At 47.2% G+C, this 15,907-nt stretch overlaps 1 long non-coding RNA gene across 2 annotated transcripts; it reads left to right on the top strand.

Moving 5' to 3' along the window:
- Nucleotides 1–1,064: 1,064 nt before the first annotated feature.
- LOC108445755 lies at nucleotides 1,065–13,736 on the top strand. 2 transcript variants are annotated; one of them, XR_001860720.1, is made up of 7 exons: nucleotides 1,065–1,133; nucleotides 2,128–2,292; nucleotides 2,370–2,439; nucleotides 9,148–9,206; nucleotides 9,414–9,470; nucleotides 10,104–10,163; nucleotides 12,145–13,736. It is a non-coding gene; the product is annotated as an uncharacterized LOC108445755 (long non-coding RNA). The 2 variants fall into 2 exon arrangements; XR_001860719.1 differs by lacking the exon at nucleotides 1,065–1,133 and having other exon boundaries at nucleotides 1,140–2,292.
- The last annotated feature ends 2,171 nt before the right edge of the window (nucleotides 13,737–15,907 follow it).

The following is a 15,907-nucleotide window of genomic DNA, read 5'->3' on the forward strand; positions in this document are numbered from 1 at the left end:
AGCTGAGTCTAGCAGCTCTGAGCAGTGCCCCTATACCCACGCCTTTACAATAAACCGACTGTGTCCCAAGACCTGCCTATAGAGATCTCTACGTCCGGCCATCCAGTAACCTACAAAAGGCAAACTTTACTCCAGTGACCATGAGATAGTGGAGTTCGTGATCTGATTGGAGGAAAGATGTGGATGCTAAAAGGCAGGAGCAGAGGAATTTTCCAGCTCTGTAGCATTTGTGAAGTCTTTCCTTTCTCATGCTTTAGCTGAGAAACAGAGAAATCCACCTTCTCACAGCTTCTCTGTGAAAGCTTTCATTCTCATGAGAACTGGATGGACAACAGTTTGAGAGAATGCAAACCATTTCTACACCTGTCGGTTGTTGTGAGAACAGTGGAATTGTTTTCAGTCTTGTGAGAATAATATTTGGAAATGGGTGTCTTACTGCTCAGCCTATCACCTTGAGAGGTGATGGGTGAATAAGCCAATCATGTAATTTCTTAATTGCGAACCACGCTATAAAAGATGACCTATTCATTAAATGAGGTCTTAGCTCTGCTTTGGCCATATCATCTAACCTGGATTTATGTCATGATTTCGCCGTTCTCTGGGGATAACAGCGACAGGAAGAGGGTAAAATCCAGCACACAGCCCTGGACTACAGAACAGCAGACTTTGGCTGCTTCAAAGGCATGCTTGGAAAAGTTCTGTGGGATAAGAGGCAAAGGAAAATTCATTAATATTTAAGGATTACCTCCTCCAAGTTCAACAACTGTCCATGCCTCTAAATTATGTGTCAGGAATTTGGAGGCTGCTGCTATTCTTTCATAATTTATTGGTGTTTGTAATGTTCTACAGGACCACAGAAGAACAATGAGTTTCCCCAGCTGCTTTTCAGAGTCACATTCCAACTGGAGTTCCAGCCTGCCCAGTGCAACAACACAGACACAACAGCAATGTCATGGCCATCTGCCAGCCCCCTCCCATGGCCAGGGCTGTTACTCAACTGTTCCCAGGCATGCCATGGGAGGGGATCAGCAGCACAGCAGCAGCTCATTTTCTCTTTCTCTCTCGCTTGCGCCCTTTCTAACACCAGCTCTGGATCATCCACATAGCACAATTAACATGGGATCTAAAGACTGGTGATATTCTTTGTTTTCTTTCTCTCTTTTCCTTCTTTGATTCTTCCCTCCCTTGTATTGTCTGGGCAAAACGTAGCTGTCATATTGTACCCCATACTCCCTATTGAGCTGTGTTTTGGGATTGGGAACTTGTGGAAGTGTGTTGTGGCTTGTGAGACAGAACCTTTGAGAAGTTTTTGTGGGAGCTGAGAGCTTATTGAAGTGTATTGTAAAAATTAAGGGCTTGTTTTGAGCAGTGTAAAGTGTAAGAGCTTGTTAGCCAGCACTTTTTGAGTCTAAACTGTGGGATCATTTCCAGAATTAAGGCAACTGTGCAACAAAGAACAAGAGCTCCCTGACAGATGATCTTGTGTCTTTGTTCAGCCTGATGAGAATTTAAAATGAACATCACATCCTGACCAATGGATTGTGACACTTTTTCAGAAGGCTGATGCAAATGTCACTATCAAAAACCTCCCTATAATCCAGGAAAACTTCATCTACTGCCTTCCTGTCATCCATGAGTCAGGTGACCTTATTGTAGAAGGATATGGAATTAGTTAGAGAGGAATTTCCCAATATAATTGGGAATTCCATATATTTTAGGAATAATTTCATCTATTTTAGGAATACAGTGACAGAAACTTCCAGTATTTCAAGGAAGAAACAGCTGGGAAAAGTGACAAAAAGAGACAAATGCAGTGGGAATCCAAGACTGCTTTAGTTTCTAGATGTGACTTTTTCAAAAAGTAGAAAAGCTCCCATTTCAAGCTGATTTCTCTAAAGGGTGACTGTGAATTCCCAGGGAAACCCCACCTTCATTCCTTATGTAACCTGTCAACAAAGCATCGATCTTACAGAAAAATGATCCCTGATCTTCATTCAGAGTACACCTTGAGTTAATCTTTACCATTTCATTCTTCTTTTCAAATTCTCTGTTCAAAGTCCATATCCAACTGCTCAGTTCACCTTTGATCCATAGATTAAACACCTGGAGTTTGTTCTTATCGCACAGCAGGTAAAATCCAGCTCTAAGTCTGAACTAAGAAACGCTTTGTAGGCATGGAGCAGGATTCTGGCTTGTCTCTAATGTCTCCACAACACTGAAACTCCATTTGAACCCAATTGCCTACAACACCAACATAGAGTGGCACACAAAATGTGATCTTCAGGCAACAAGGTGATTTTTAGGCAGAGGAATGCTGCATTCAAACTTCAGAACTAGATCCTTCTGTTCATTTACCTTTGTTTCTACAGGTGGAAATTTCTCTGGCAAGAGGAAAAATACCTGTCCCATGTCAGTGTTCACCTTTGCTGACCGAGGCAGGTAAGCAGCTCTGTGTTGTTTCTTTCTCTCCTGAACAAGTGGTGAATGTGCTGCTGCTGTCGGGGTGGAAAGGAACCACTCTGTTCCCCTCACCCCAGCTGTGCACACAGGGACCAGCAAGCTCTTCCCATCCCCCAGCTCTCCTCAGGCAAAGGTGGCAAGAACTGGGAGCATCAGCAGCACAGGTGTTTCCAGGGGGGCTCAGAGAGGAACTGAAAGTGACAGGGAATGGTCATTTGGGGGAAAAGCTGAGCTATGGACTGGCCCTCTGGGTCTGGTGTTTGTTTCCCCAAGGATGGTTCTGCTGCCTTTGGTGTCCAGAGCTGGCTGTGCTGTCCTGGTACAGCTTGGAAGGGGAGGCTGCAGAGCAGGAGAGAAGGGTGGAATTCCGGCAGGGCCTTGAGGCAAAGCAGGGCTGATGATAATGCTGGAACTTCCTTCCCAGCAAGCAAGGCTGGTCCCAAGTCTGGCCACTTGGAACTCTTTCCTGTTGCAAGCTGAAACAGTGTGAAACTGCCTTGATTTTATGGTAACTCAGGATGATGATAACTCCCAGAGCACCCAGGGGTCAGCAGCCCCTGCAGAAATGTGAATAAGCTTAAACATTTCCTGATTAGTACTTTGAAGAATTGAGGTTTCAAACCTCAGGGCATCATGACTTCGTCTTTGTTACCCATTAAATCATTCATCTCGTAACTCCAGAGCACTCGATAATCTTTGCAGACCTCACAGGTGTTGCAGAGTCAGTGTCAACCCAACTCCATTTTCTCCCCTTCTGGTGTAACACTGATTATTGCCTTCAGTTAAACTGTGGCTGGTTGTGTCTGTTTAGCAGTGCTGAACAGGAAGCCTTGGGGGATGGAGAAACTCTGCCTTTGTGTGTTTGCTGGATTTTTTTAGACCTATTTTCACATCTTCTTTTGAAAAGTATTATGCTAGTTTGGGAATGTGGTTTTGGTAGGAACCGATGACTTGTTAGTGAAGTTTCTTTTGGGCCCTCCTTGGATGACAGGAACGTTTTGTAAAAGTTGGATGTAAAAAGACTGTGACATCTGTCAGAAGAAGTTTCAGTGTTGCTAAACAAGGTCTGCTTTTTTTCTGTTCTGCCTGGAATTCCTGGGTCAGATGTTCCTGTTTTGTGACTTTTTCCATTTCTAAGCCTCCAGCTGCTGATCCAGAGGGGAACAGATTACTACACGTGCTGTGTCATACCTGCCCCCCCACGCCAAATGTTTAGTTTAACATCCCAACCCTAATAATATAGAAAACAGTCCCTGAGACCTCATTTTAAGTTATTATAGAGCAGCCCACTCATCTCTATTTAAGATTAACCTGTTTCCCATATTAGCTCTCCAAATTAACACCTCCAGCAAAATTTTCTATGGCCTTATGTGTTAATTGCCCTTTTTGCCCCATGTTTCCCACCAATTTTCCTCTCACACTTCTCAGTTTTCATCAGAATAATAGACCTGTTTACTGTCTTCCAACTCTTTCATTGGATACAAAAAGTCAGTTACTAGACCGTGTTTCTGCAAACAGTCATGATTCTACATCCTGCAATTTTTCATGTAAAAGTCTTTCTCCCTCATGCACCACAGAGCTCTACATGAAGCATCATGGTATGGTTGTGCTGGGCAGCAAGCAATGCCTCTGCCTGTAGCCCCTTTTCCTTTTCCTTTTCCTTTTCCTTTTCCTTTTCCTTTTCCTTTTCCTGACCATGCTCAGTGCAAGCAAAACCTATTCGCAAAGCCTGCTTTTCCTCTCCTCATTTAACTGATCCTGTAATCTTTTCATCAAATCCTGCAGATTTCTCCCTCTGCCCTTTTATTGGCACACCTCTCCTTTCTAGCAGTGGTTAAAGCCATTCCCAAAATTGCACATAAAACTGCTTTACGTTTCCCCTTTCATCCCTTTTTGCTCACTTAACACCATATTTATCCATTTAACCACTAACTAAGGGTTATACCAATTTCCATGTGCCCATTCCAAGCCTAGGGGAGTTGGGCAGGCATTATATTCTCTCAGTCTCTCTAAACTGCAGCACCCTGCAGCTCCCTGCTGCCCTCTCCTGTGTTCAGGAAAAGCCCTGGACACTCTGGAAGGAAGAAGGTTCTTACGCATGCCCCAGCAAAGCTTGGAACAAGCCCAGATCCTCTCTGGAGGGCAGCAGGGCCCCTTGTGAGCCACCAAAACACCTGTAAAAGTCCCCAGGGTACTCTGGAGTGTAGCAGGGATGCTCACAAGCTTGGGAAAAGGCCACTGCCCAGTAGAGTGTCCTGGGGCCTTCACTGGGCTTTGCTGAGGCTTGAAAGAACCCTGCTGCTCTCCAGAGGCCCCAGGGCTTTTGGCTCATTAAGGGCCAACTGATCTGCAGACAGTGGGGGAATGATCCATAAGGGCTGGTGTGAGACCACAAAGTTAATAATTCATAGAATTCCTCTTCAAAGTCCACTGTCCATTCCCATTCAAAATCTGTTGGTTCTGGCAAAAGAGTCACTGGTAATACAAAAGATAAAGGGGTTTTTTTCTTTGCTATATTTTTTCTCCTCTCCTCTCCTCTCCTCTCCTCTCCTCTCTTCCCCCACATGTCCCCACTTCTTTTCTTTTTTTTCTTTTCTCTCCATGCTTCAGAATGACTTTGGTTTAGGATTGCAGATCTAATCCTGGGTAAATTAAGTTTATAGAATCATAGAAACATAAAATCATAGAATATCCTGAGTTGGAAGGGAACCACAAGGAACATGAAGTCCAGCTCCTGGCCCTGCACAGGACACCCCAACAATCCCACCCTGGCAGCCTTGGGGCCATGACCATTCTCTGGGGAGCCTGTTCAGTGCCTGACCACCCTCTGGGGGAAGAACTTTTTCCTAATATGCAGCCTAAACCTCTCCAGACAGAGCTTTATGCTGTTTTCACTGGTCACAGAGAACAGCAATTGGAGATGTCCCTGTGCTGCCGTCCAGGAAGGTGTTGAAGATGGCAATGAGGTCTGACCTCAGTCTCCTTGTCTCCAGGCTGAACAGACCAAGTATCCTCAGCCACACCTCACGAGGACTCCTCTCCACACCTTTCACCATCCTCGTGGTTTCTTTTGGACAGTCTCTAATAGCTTAATGTCTTTCATATCTTTTGGTGCCCAAAATTTACACCAGCACTCAAGTTGAGGCCACCCCAGTGCAGAGCAGAGCAGAGCAGAGCAGAGCAGAGCAGGACAATCACTTCCCTTGCCTGGCTGGTGATGCTGGACCTGATGCCCCCAGGACCCGATTGGCCCTTCTGGCTGCCAGGATGTTACAGATTGAATGGAAGCTTCCAACAAGCTCTGCCTTAGGCTCAGTTTAGGAGGCCCGCACACAAAATCCCTCCAGCCCGCAAGTTCTAAGGATGGCAGATTAAGTCTATCATAAAATGAGTTATTTATTAAATAGTCAGGAGCTAACAGACAAAAGGCCTTAAACAGAGTTACTTACTACACAGGATAAAACAAAAGAACTACTAGTAGGTTACACAAAACAGTGCACAACATCAAGGTACCTGTATTATAGCTGACGAAGTAGTATGGCTTAGGAGTCAATATAACTTACTACCAAAATGATGATAGTGTACGCAGAGTCCCTTCACTCAACCCCCAGGAGAATAACCACAAAGAGCTGGTGTCCCAAATCTGGGGAGAAAGCCTGACATATTTCCAGGGAATGTGCAGAAGATTGCTGCTTTGTGGAAGTTTGGTGTAGCTTTTATAATTTGTAAAGTGTCTGTCAGTCAGAAATTCCAGCTAATCTTTCCAGATCTCACTTCCACAGCAAGATGTTTATTTTCAGCTGAAAGCATCAATTCCGTGGCACCAAAATAACTCACTACAAGACAAATTGTCCTGATTGAGTTATTTCACCAAGGCTCATGTGAGACGCAGGTGAGAGTTGAGATGCCCTGAGTTATTTCATCAGCTAACAAGCAACAGATATGCTCTCCTGTGGGGGGGTGAGATGCCCTGCTACACAGGGCACTGCTGACTCATATCCAGCTTTCTGTTCACCAGGATGCCCAAGGTCCCTTTCCATGGCACTTCTTTCCAGCATCTCCTTCCCCAGTCTGTCCATATATCCAGAGTTGTCATGTCCCAGGTGCAGAATCTGGCACTTTTCCTTGTTGAACTTCAGATGGTTGGTGATTTCCCAGTCCAGGTCTCTCTGCAGGGCCTCCCTGACTTCCAGGGAGTCAACAGCTACTCCCAATTTTAATCCTCTTCAAATGTATTTGGCATCCCTTCAAGTCCTGTGTCCAGGTCCTTAATGAAGATGTTGAAGAGCACAGGGAGGAGGATGGAGCCCAGTAGAACCCCATTTGTGACCAGTTCCACTCTGATGTCACCCCACCCTTTGTGCCCAACCTGTGAGCCAGTTGCTGATCCATCATATGATGTATTTATCCAGCTGTGGGATGGACATTTTGTCCAGAATGAAACTGAGACAATATTGAAAACTTCTCTGAAATCCAAAATTATTTTATCAACTGGCTTCTTTTTTTCAACAAGGCCATAAACCTTGTCATAAAGGGAAATTAATTTTGAAAAGCAGGACTTTTCTCTCATGACTTCGTGCTGGTTGTGACCAATGACTGTGTTTTCCTTTTCCATAATTTTACCAGGCACTGAAATGAGACTGACAGACCTGTCGTTTCCAGGGTCATCCTTCTTGCCATTATTGAAGATTAGGACAATGTTAACCAGCTTCCAGACACCTGGGACCTCTCCAGATTTTTCAGATATTCAGAAATCATTGAGAGAGGCCTCATGATGACATCAAACCAGGGCTTTGAGTATTTTCAGACAAATTCCCTCAGGCCCCATAGAAGTACAGGGATCCAGCTGGATCAGTAAATCCTACACCAGTTCAGGGGGTTTTTTGAGTTTATCACTCTCACAGTCATGGTTCTCCAGCTCAGGGCTCTGGGCCCTCTATGGCCCATCATCAGTGTTAAGACAGAGGCAAAGGAGCATTAAATGTCTCTGCTTTGTCTCTGTCCCTCTTTGTGAGGTGACCACCCTGTGGTGACATAGGGCAGCTGTCTATGCCATTGTCAGCTGAACACCCTTCAGCAACAGACACATTCCCAAGGGTAAATCCATTCCTCAGCAGTGTTGTGAGCCTCTGGTACTCTCTGCCTTCCACTCCATGATTTCCACCCATGAGCTGTGCCCTGTCTTGGGGTGACTTTATGATGTTATATCCCATATTGCTGTTCTATGCCCAGAAATTAATTTTGTGCCTTTCTATGCCTTTAAACTGAGACTGAGAGGGGGGAGAGGAAAAAAACCCGAGCAAACTCTTCAAAGCAGTTTTGCAGTTTGTTTTCATGTTTCAAGGACACACAGAGATACAGATTCCTCTTGCTTCTAACAGCAGTGGCGGGAGCTGGAGAAGGCTTCTGATTAAAGCAAAATAGCAAAAGTGAGTTTAAAGAAATAGAGTGTGGTTCAATCCTGGAAAAGCATCCCTGGCATTTTCTGTACAGCGCCTTGGGTTTGACCCATGGGACAGCCATGGGCCCAGGGGCTGTGACTTCTGATGGGTCCCTGATGGGATCTCTGAATTTATATTCCTTACTGGAGCTTTCTTGTTTACCTGAGTCTAGTCTCCCCTTCAACACCAGGAAAGCTTTCCTGACAGGCAGGCACCCTTGGGCAAGGGGCTCCTTAATTCCTGACCAATTTGCCCAAGTCCTTCTGCTTCTTTGGAATGTGGCCCTTGGCAGAGAAAACAAAAAGTCACAAAAAGCAGAGAGCAGAGGGAAACAGAGTGGAAGAAAGAGAGGGAGAGCAGAGTACAGCAATGAGCTGTGCCCTGAGCAGACTTTCCTGGGGAACAAGCAGGTCAGTCCCTATCTCTGCCTCCTGCCTTCAGCTGGTCATGGCTGCTCTCATGGATCTGGTCCAAAGGGAACGGCTGCGCGGTGGGAAGGTCTGCGGAGGCAATGTCTTGTGCAGCCAGCCCTGTGGAAGAGGAGGAGGGGAGGGGGACAGTGAGGCACTTTTATTTCTGTCTTTGTTTCTCCCCTTGCTGCTCTGTTGTGATTTGCCAAGAACATAAAAATAACCTTCTGCAAGCCGAGTCTGGTTTGCCACGATGGCAACAGGTGAGGGATCTCCCAGGCTTTATGTCAACTCACAAGCTCTTCAGTCGTATTTCTCCCCCGTTGAGGAGGAGGAATGATAGAGGAGCTTGGTGAGCATTTAGCAGCCAGCCAAGGTGATCCAATGCATCACTGTCCATTCTCCAAAGCTCGTTCAGGGTAAACTCCAGGATTGGAGTTAGTCTGCAGGAATAAGCACATGGACGATGGTCCCCTTGCTGTGCGTCTGTGGAAAATTGTAGCTGGGGTTAAACACCTGGTTCTTCACTCTGCAGAGGCAGATATTAATTTTGACCAAGGAAGATTATGTGTTTGGCTGTGAGAATTCTCAGAGAGCTCCAGTGAAGCCAAGATGGGTTAGGGACCAACTAGGAGTACAATAGTGTCTCATCAACTGTCTCTTTTCTCTTCTCTTCTCTTCTCTTCTCTTCTCTTCTCTTCTCTTCTCTTCTCTTCTCTTCTCTTCTCTTTTCTCTTCTCCCCTTCCCCCTCCCCTTCCCTCCCATCCCCTCCGCTCCCCTCCCCTCTTCTGTGTCCACTACATGGATTTGGACCCCCTTTTCCTTTGCATTGCAGAGTGAACCCTGAGAAAAGGACACAAGGGACAAGAAACAAGGAACTGTCTGAAGGAACTGGTAAGAGCTGTGTTTCTTCTGTTTAGACAGTGATGGAAGGGAAAATAAGTAACTTTAAACCCCCAAGTAAATCAGAGTTTGCATAGTATAAGGGATATGTCCAAAAAAATCTCTTCAGTGCATTCCTGTAAAGATTTAGGGAAAGCTTTTGGTGAAGTTTCCTACATTTCTTTTTTCTTTTTCCTTTCATGTGAACCTAATGGTCAGAAATGGAGAGGTGGTGGCAGTGCACCCCAAATATGGGAGGCTTATCTGAGTTCATACGTAAGTATGATGATCCCATTGCTCTTGCCTGTGGTCGTTGTGGGGAACCTCTGCCATGGAATGTATCACCACAGAGAGAAAGGAGGCCAGTCGAGGTCTCTGCCCAGAGCACATTACCTGCAGAACCCCTTCCAGGGCACAGAAGGAGGCCTGGCTTCAGGGCGGGGTGACTTTGGTTAGAGGGATGTCCCTCTTTGAGGACAGACATGTCACCCTCTAGCAGGGGTGTTGCTCAGCAAGGCTTTCAGGAGACGGGCTCAAATGAATCTACTGAGAGACAAGAAAGGAACTTCTCCTCCCCTGCAGTGTGAAGGAGGAGAGTCTCACCCTCCCATGGGTGGCTGTATTCTGGTGGGACTCTGCAGCGGCATCTGAGTGGTGCCTGAATGGTGTGGCAGCTGCTGAGGCAGCTTCCTGGCCCAGGAGAGCCTCAGTGGGCCCTGACAGTCAGAAGTCCCCCAGCACTGCTGTCGGGCTCCTGGGTCACAGCACCTCATAGTTCCTGGGCTGGCTGCATGATGTGCTCTGCCCGAGAACCTGCTCAGAGCAGTCCTGGAGTTCCTTAGGGAAAGGTCCTTGTTAAAATTCCTCCTTTTCTGTTTTATTTTATTTTCATATGAATCTGATGTCCAGTAATTTGGACTTCTTGGTGGGCGCTTGAGAAAATCCCAGGGAAGATATTCAAGAAGAAAAGTAAGTGTTCTGGATTCCATTCCTCTTCTCTGTGGTCATCGGGGGGAACCTCTGGAATGTCATGTGCTATCCCTGAGAGAAGCAAAGCCAGGTGGGGTCTGTTTCTTAAACAGCTTATTTGTAGAACCCCTTCCAGAGCACACCAGAAGGTCTGGCTTTTGGGTGGGATAATTAGAGGGATGTCCCTCTCTGATGAGACGTCGTACTCCAGCAAAGGGTATTCCTTCCAATTGCTAAATTTCAAAGGCACAGCCCATCACTTCTGGGATTTCCTTTCCTTTCTTTGACCCCTAAAGGAGGAATCTCGTTTGTTCTCCTCCAGGGGCAAAAGGCAGATGCATTTCTGTGCAAGTGATTTCTAGGTCTTACCCACACCATGTGGAAACAAAACCCTGCCTAGAAAGAAGATCTAGAGGCCTGCTGTGCATAAGAGTCCAGCACAAACAATCTCACTCCTCCAGGAATTCCCACTTCCAAAAGCCTCCAGAAAGTCCTTTGTTATATTCCCCATCCCCAATCAGATGCCCAGGAGCCCAGGCTCCCATGGTGCAGAGCTGCCCTGGCAGTGGGCTGTTCCCAGCACAGACCAGGACAGCCTGGACTCTGCTGGATCTCATTTCCCCTGGGTTTGAAGACTAGCTGTTGTCCTTACATTCCCCTTACATGGGCAACAGCTTTCATGCTCCATGACAGTGAAACACCTCCATGCTGGAGTGTTCTCTGCAGGGATCAAGGTCCCTCTTCTCTGCCTTGTCCTTGAAGAGAGTGTTAACTGTGAGGTCTCTCTTTGCTTCATACTTGTTAAGGCTCCCTCCTTGAAGTCCTGTCCCTGTCTTGGTCCCTTTCTCCACCGCCCTTGTCCTACTGCCGCACTCCTGGTGCCACAAAGCTGGGCTGTGCACACCCTGTGTGTCTGTGCCCATGACTGATGAGCCCCACCCTGTGCTCCCCTGCTCAGCTCAGGGGCATCTCTGGGCAGTGCATGAGGTGGGGGCAGGGGAGGGCACTGGCAGCACCCAGCACTCTCTGCCCAGTGTCCAGGGACCTTCCCCTGGCCACACACAGGGCCCATGTCCATCTCAGGGGCCACTGACCAAGGCTGAGGCCCAGTGAACGTTGCTGAGACCACAGTATCACCCCAGGGGCAGGTGGGGGATGCCCCATCACGCCTTCCATGACAAAAACCATTGTCTCTCAAGGCCCACAGATAGTGTCTGGAGAGATGGAGTGGGGTCATTCCTGCCCTCTGTGCTGCCCAACAAGCCTTGTTCAAGCCTTCAGGAAGTCTCACAGAGACTGGGCTCTTTCCTAGGGCAGGGAACTGAAGAACTGTGTTTGAATCTCTAATTGAGTGGAGGAGTGAGTCCTTCTCCAAGGTCTTTGAACTAGAAAGTATTCTCTAACGCAAGAGAGGCTCATTGTGCAGCAGGTCATTTAGTGACCAAGTATGACATTGAAAGGAACTGTAATAAGGATCTCCTTTGGAGTAGCAAACCTCTGAGAGTGGAACTCCCCTGGAATATCAATTCTTTACAGCTTTCCTGACCTCACATCACTTGCCCCTCTTGAGTTCTGTGCATTCAGATTCTCCTGTGCAGGTGTCAGGAATGGACATGCACCTGGACTGGTCCCCTACGCAAACAGCCAGGGAAGGACTGGAAGGAGGATGTCCAGAGGAACAGTGTGCCAGGCTAGGCCAGGCCAGGGTACACTGGGACAGGTTGGACAGTGTTCCATCCCACCCTCCCTTGGATGTCAGGCAAGATCTTTCCCTGCAGCTGTGCTTTGGGTGCCCTGCTTGCAGGGACATGCTCTTCCCTGGGGGAAGACTTGTGATGGTCATGCCCTATCCTATGGCATTGCCTTTTCCCTGAGGAGAGGGAGTCTTTTTTTGCCATCCCATTGAAGTCACCCCCTGGGCAGGAGATCCCCATGCGTCTGGATATGAGGTTACCATGGTTGTCTGGCTTCTTTTTTCCAGACTTCGTCTATGTGGGAGAGCAATGCCTCCCACACTGCAAGCAGAGTACAGGAATTCATTCCCATAGGGGAGCCCAGGAATACTTGTCACATCAGATCAAAAGGGAAGAAAACCTGGAAAGTCTGGGAAGAGGTGAGTGATGCCGACAGAGTAGCTGTCCCAGCAATGCTGGCTCCTCATCCTACATTAACCACACTTCTCATCTCAGGGCTACATGACTCTCCTGCAGAGTCTTCTGTTCTATTAAGGCACTTCTGTCCTGCTGCTACAGTCCTGCACATCCTGTTTCTCTCTCTTCACAGAAGAACTGGTTGCTGGAATCAAGATTAACCCCCTCAACGACAGACATTCACAGCCCCCTCCAATCCTGTTAAAAGTTATCGTTATCCCTCCCATCAGCAGATGAGTTTCACACTGGTGTAGCTCTCACCTGGCTGTGGGGTCCCTCTCTGCAGCACCATTGGGAGATACAAACCTGACCTCTCTGGTGTTGGGAATGTTCAGCACCCATTTGGTTGAAGCCCTGAGCTTTCAGCTTGGTCCTCAGGCCAGACCCTGCTCTCAGCAGGAGACCCCACTACACACCTCCTGTGCTCCTTCCCACCCTGAGCAGCTCTGCCGTGTGCTGACAGAGGCAAAACCAAAGTCCCAAGCCAAGCCTCAAGAACCCAATTGACTTGTTAAGGAATGTCCAGGCACAAAGGAGAGCTGTCAGGGAAGGTTCTGGGAGAAGGGCAGGAGCAGAACAATCCCTGTGTGGGGTGGCAGGAGGAGAAGGGGCAGAGTGAGGCCCAAGCCACCTCCCTGTGAAAGCCCATGTGGTGCTGCACTTGAACTCTGTGGAAGCCAAGGCACCTTTCAAGGCCCAGCAGAGCATCAGAGCAGTGGGATACATTGATCAACAACCCCCAGCACTGCTGTCAGGCTCTTGGTTCACAGGACCTTATGTTTCTTGGGCTACTGAGTAACATGCTCTCCCCCAAAACATTTTCAGTGTGTTCTCATAGATGCGGTGGGAAAGATTTAGTTAAATTTCCTTTTACTTTTTATTTTTCCATATGACTGTAATGGCCAGAACCTGAGTGCAAGTAGTGCCATGTCCAAGAAAAAAAGAAAGTCCATGGAACCCAGAGTAAGAAAACTGGATCCCATTGCTGTTGGCTGTGGCCATCCTTGGGAACCTCTGGGATGGGATGTGTCACTGCAGAGAAGCCAGGCCAGTCGAGGTCTCTCCCCAGAGCACGTCACCTGCAGAACTCCTTCCAGTGCACAGAAGGAGGCCTGGCCTTTGGGGTGACTTTGGTCGGAGAAATGTCCCTCTTTGGGGAGAGACATATGCTCCTCTAGCAGAGGGTATTCCATGTACTTGGTAGAGGAAAGCTTACGCATCTCATCATTTCTGGGGTTCCTTTGACTTTCCTTGAGCGCTAAAGGAGGAGTTCCTCAGGGGTCGGTATCAGGACTGGCCTATTTAACCCCTTTTTCAATGACACAAACAGTGGGATCAAGGCACCTTCAGCACATTTGCTGATGACACTGAGCTGTGTGGTGCAGCCACACGCTGGAGGGAAGGGATGGATCCAGAGGGACCTGGGCAGAGAAACCCTGGGAGAAGAACATGGGGTAATGGTTGATGGAAACCTCCCCATGAGCTGTGAGGACCTGTGAATTATCATTCCTTTCCCTCTTAGCATTCCACAGCTTTTTATAAATGCCACTGCTACAGTGCTGTGGCCAAAGCAAAGGAAAAAGACTCATTTCTTTCTGAGCATATGGATGCCCTTTATTACCAGAATGCTGGGATTCACAAATGCTAATTGGGCTTTACAAAACACCAGTGACATAAGAAAAAATGGTGGGTTTGAGTAGTAAATAACAAAAAAAAGAAAAAAAAAAAAAAAAAGAGGAAAAAAAGGCACAGCTAATTAAGGTAAAAAACCATCTACTCAGGTGCCCAGTGCACATCTGTGAGCTGAAACACCCCTTTATTGTGATCCACTCTCAATGGCACAGGTAAATAACTGACCATGACAGGTTTTGGGTGCGCCCAAAACCCTTTTACCCTTTGGGTAAAAGTCTCCTTGCCATGGATTTGACACATTACACAGGGGAAGGATGCCCAAATGCTGAGAGAGCCTTTATCATCCCTACAAACGTGCAGAAAAGAAGCATCATAGGGAAAACTGCCTTATTAATGATCTGGGGACACAGGCGACACAGCAGCCAGTGTGAAATATCAGGGGAAGGAAAGTCAGTCTTTTTAAAGACTGACTGAGGAGAAGGTGGTAAAGCAGCAGACAGGCTCAGATGTACAGTCTGAAGTCTTCAGTGGGATAAATTACTGTCTCCAACCAGCTTGAGCCACCACCCAGGCGTGATTCAATCATTGCCCCCTGATACTGGTGTTGGGTCCCTCCCCTGCCATGGAGCCCTGGGAAAGGGGCCCTGGGGGGGAGACACGGGGTTTCCCTGCCCCTGCTCAGCTTCATTCCCCATTGGTTGGTGTGGGTTCCCTGCTACTGCCCCTCACACTGCCTGAAAACAAATCCTTGCCTAGAAAGAAGACCCTGAGGTCTATTGTGCGTGAAGGGCCAGCACAGTGAGATCAAACAATCCCACCCCTCCAGACATTCCCACTTCCAAGGGCCTCCAGCAAGTCCTTTGTTGTATTTCCCATCTGTTATGGAACGAGTGGGAGCTTCAGGCAAGCCCTGCCTTAGCCTCAGATTTTTGGCAAGGGCTCAAAGTTAAGAAATCATTCTATCCTGCAAATTCTAAGGATGGCAGATCAGTTCTATTTACAAAATGAATTATTTACTGAACAGACTTGGAGATAACAGACAAATGGTCTTAATCAGACTTACTACACAATATAAAACTAAAAGAATTAGTAATAGATCACGTAAAATGATGTACAGTATCAAGATACCTATATTAAAGCTAACAAAGGAAACACTATAGATTAGGAGTTAATGAACTTACCAACAAAATGATTATGGTATACAAAGAAATCCTTCACTCAGCCTCCGGGGAAGTAACTGCAAAGTAGGTGTCCCAAACTTTGGAGAGAAAGCCCCACACATTTCCAGGGAATGTGCAGAAGATTTCTGCTTCGTGAAAGTTTGGTGTAGCTTTTATCATTTGTAAAGTGGAGTGTCTGTCAGTCAGAAATCCAGCTAATCATTCCAGATCTCACATCCACAGCAAGATGTTTATTATCAGCTGGGAATCTTACTCCCATGGTGCCAAAATAACTCACTGCAAGACAGCTTGTCCTTTTTGAGTTATTACACCAGTTAACAAGCAACAGAAATGCTCTTCTGCAGGCAAGATGCCATGGCCTGGGCTCTTCCCAGTGGCCAGGCCCTTGAGAGTGATGAGGCAAGGGGGGTCCTTTCAATATTCCTCACCAGCAACACAGGAGCTCCAAGCCCATGTTGACAAGGGCTCACAGTGGTGCTGAGACTCCTTTCAACAGACAAAACATGAAGGAGAAAAAAAATCTCTGTGTCACAAGGAAGACTGGAGCTCCAGGAGAGAGACACCGAGGCTCCTTCCCAGAGCAAACTCCTGGTGGAAATGGATTTGAAAGCCAGGAAAGAAATCCGTAATGGTGCCCACAGGTGCATCAGGATGTGAATTCCCTATCCCTGCTTTCCAGGGATGAGAGAGTTCTTTTCCAATGCCTCTGAATTAGTTTGGATTCTCTGAGGAACTAGAAATATGGAGGAGAGAAATTAGCAAACAGGCAGGACATGAGGGA

This window comes from Corvus brachyrhynchos, unplaced genomic scaffold, assembly GCF_000691975.1.
Source record: "Corvus brachyrhynchos isolate BGI_N302 unplaced genomic scaffold, ASM69197v1 scaffold343, whole genome shotgun sequence".
NCBI lineage: Eukaryota > Metazoa > Chordata > Aves > Passeriformes > Corvidae > Corvus > Corvus brachyrhynchos.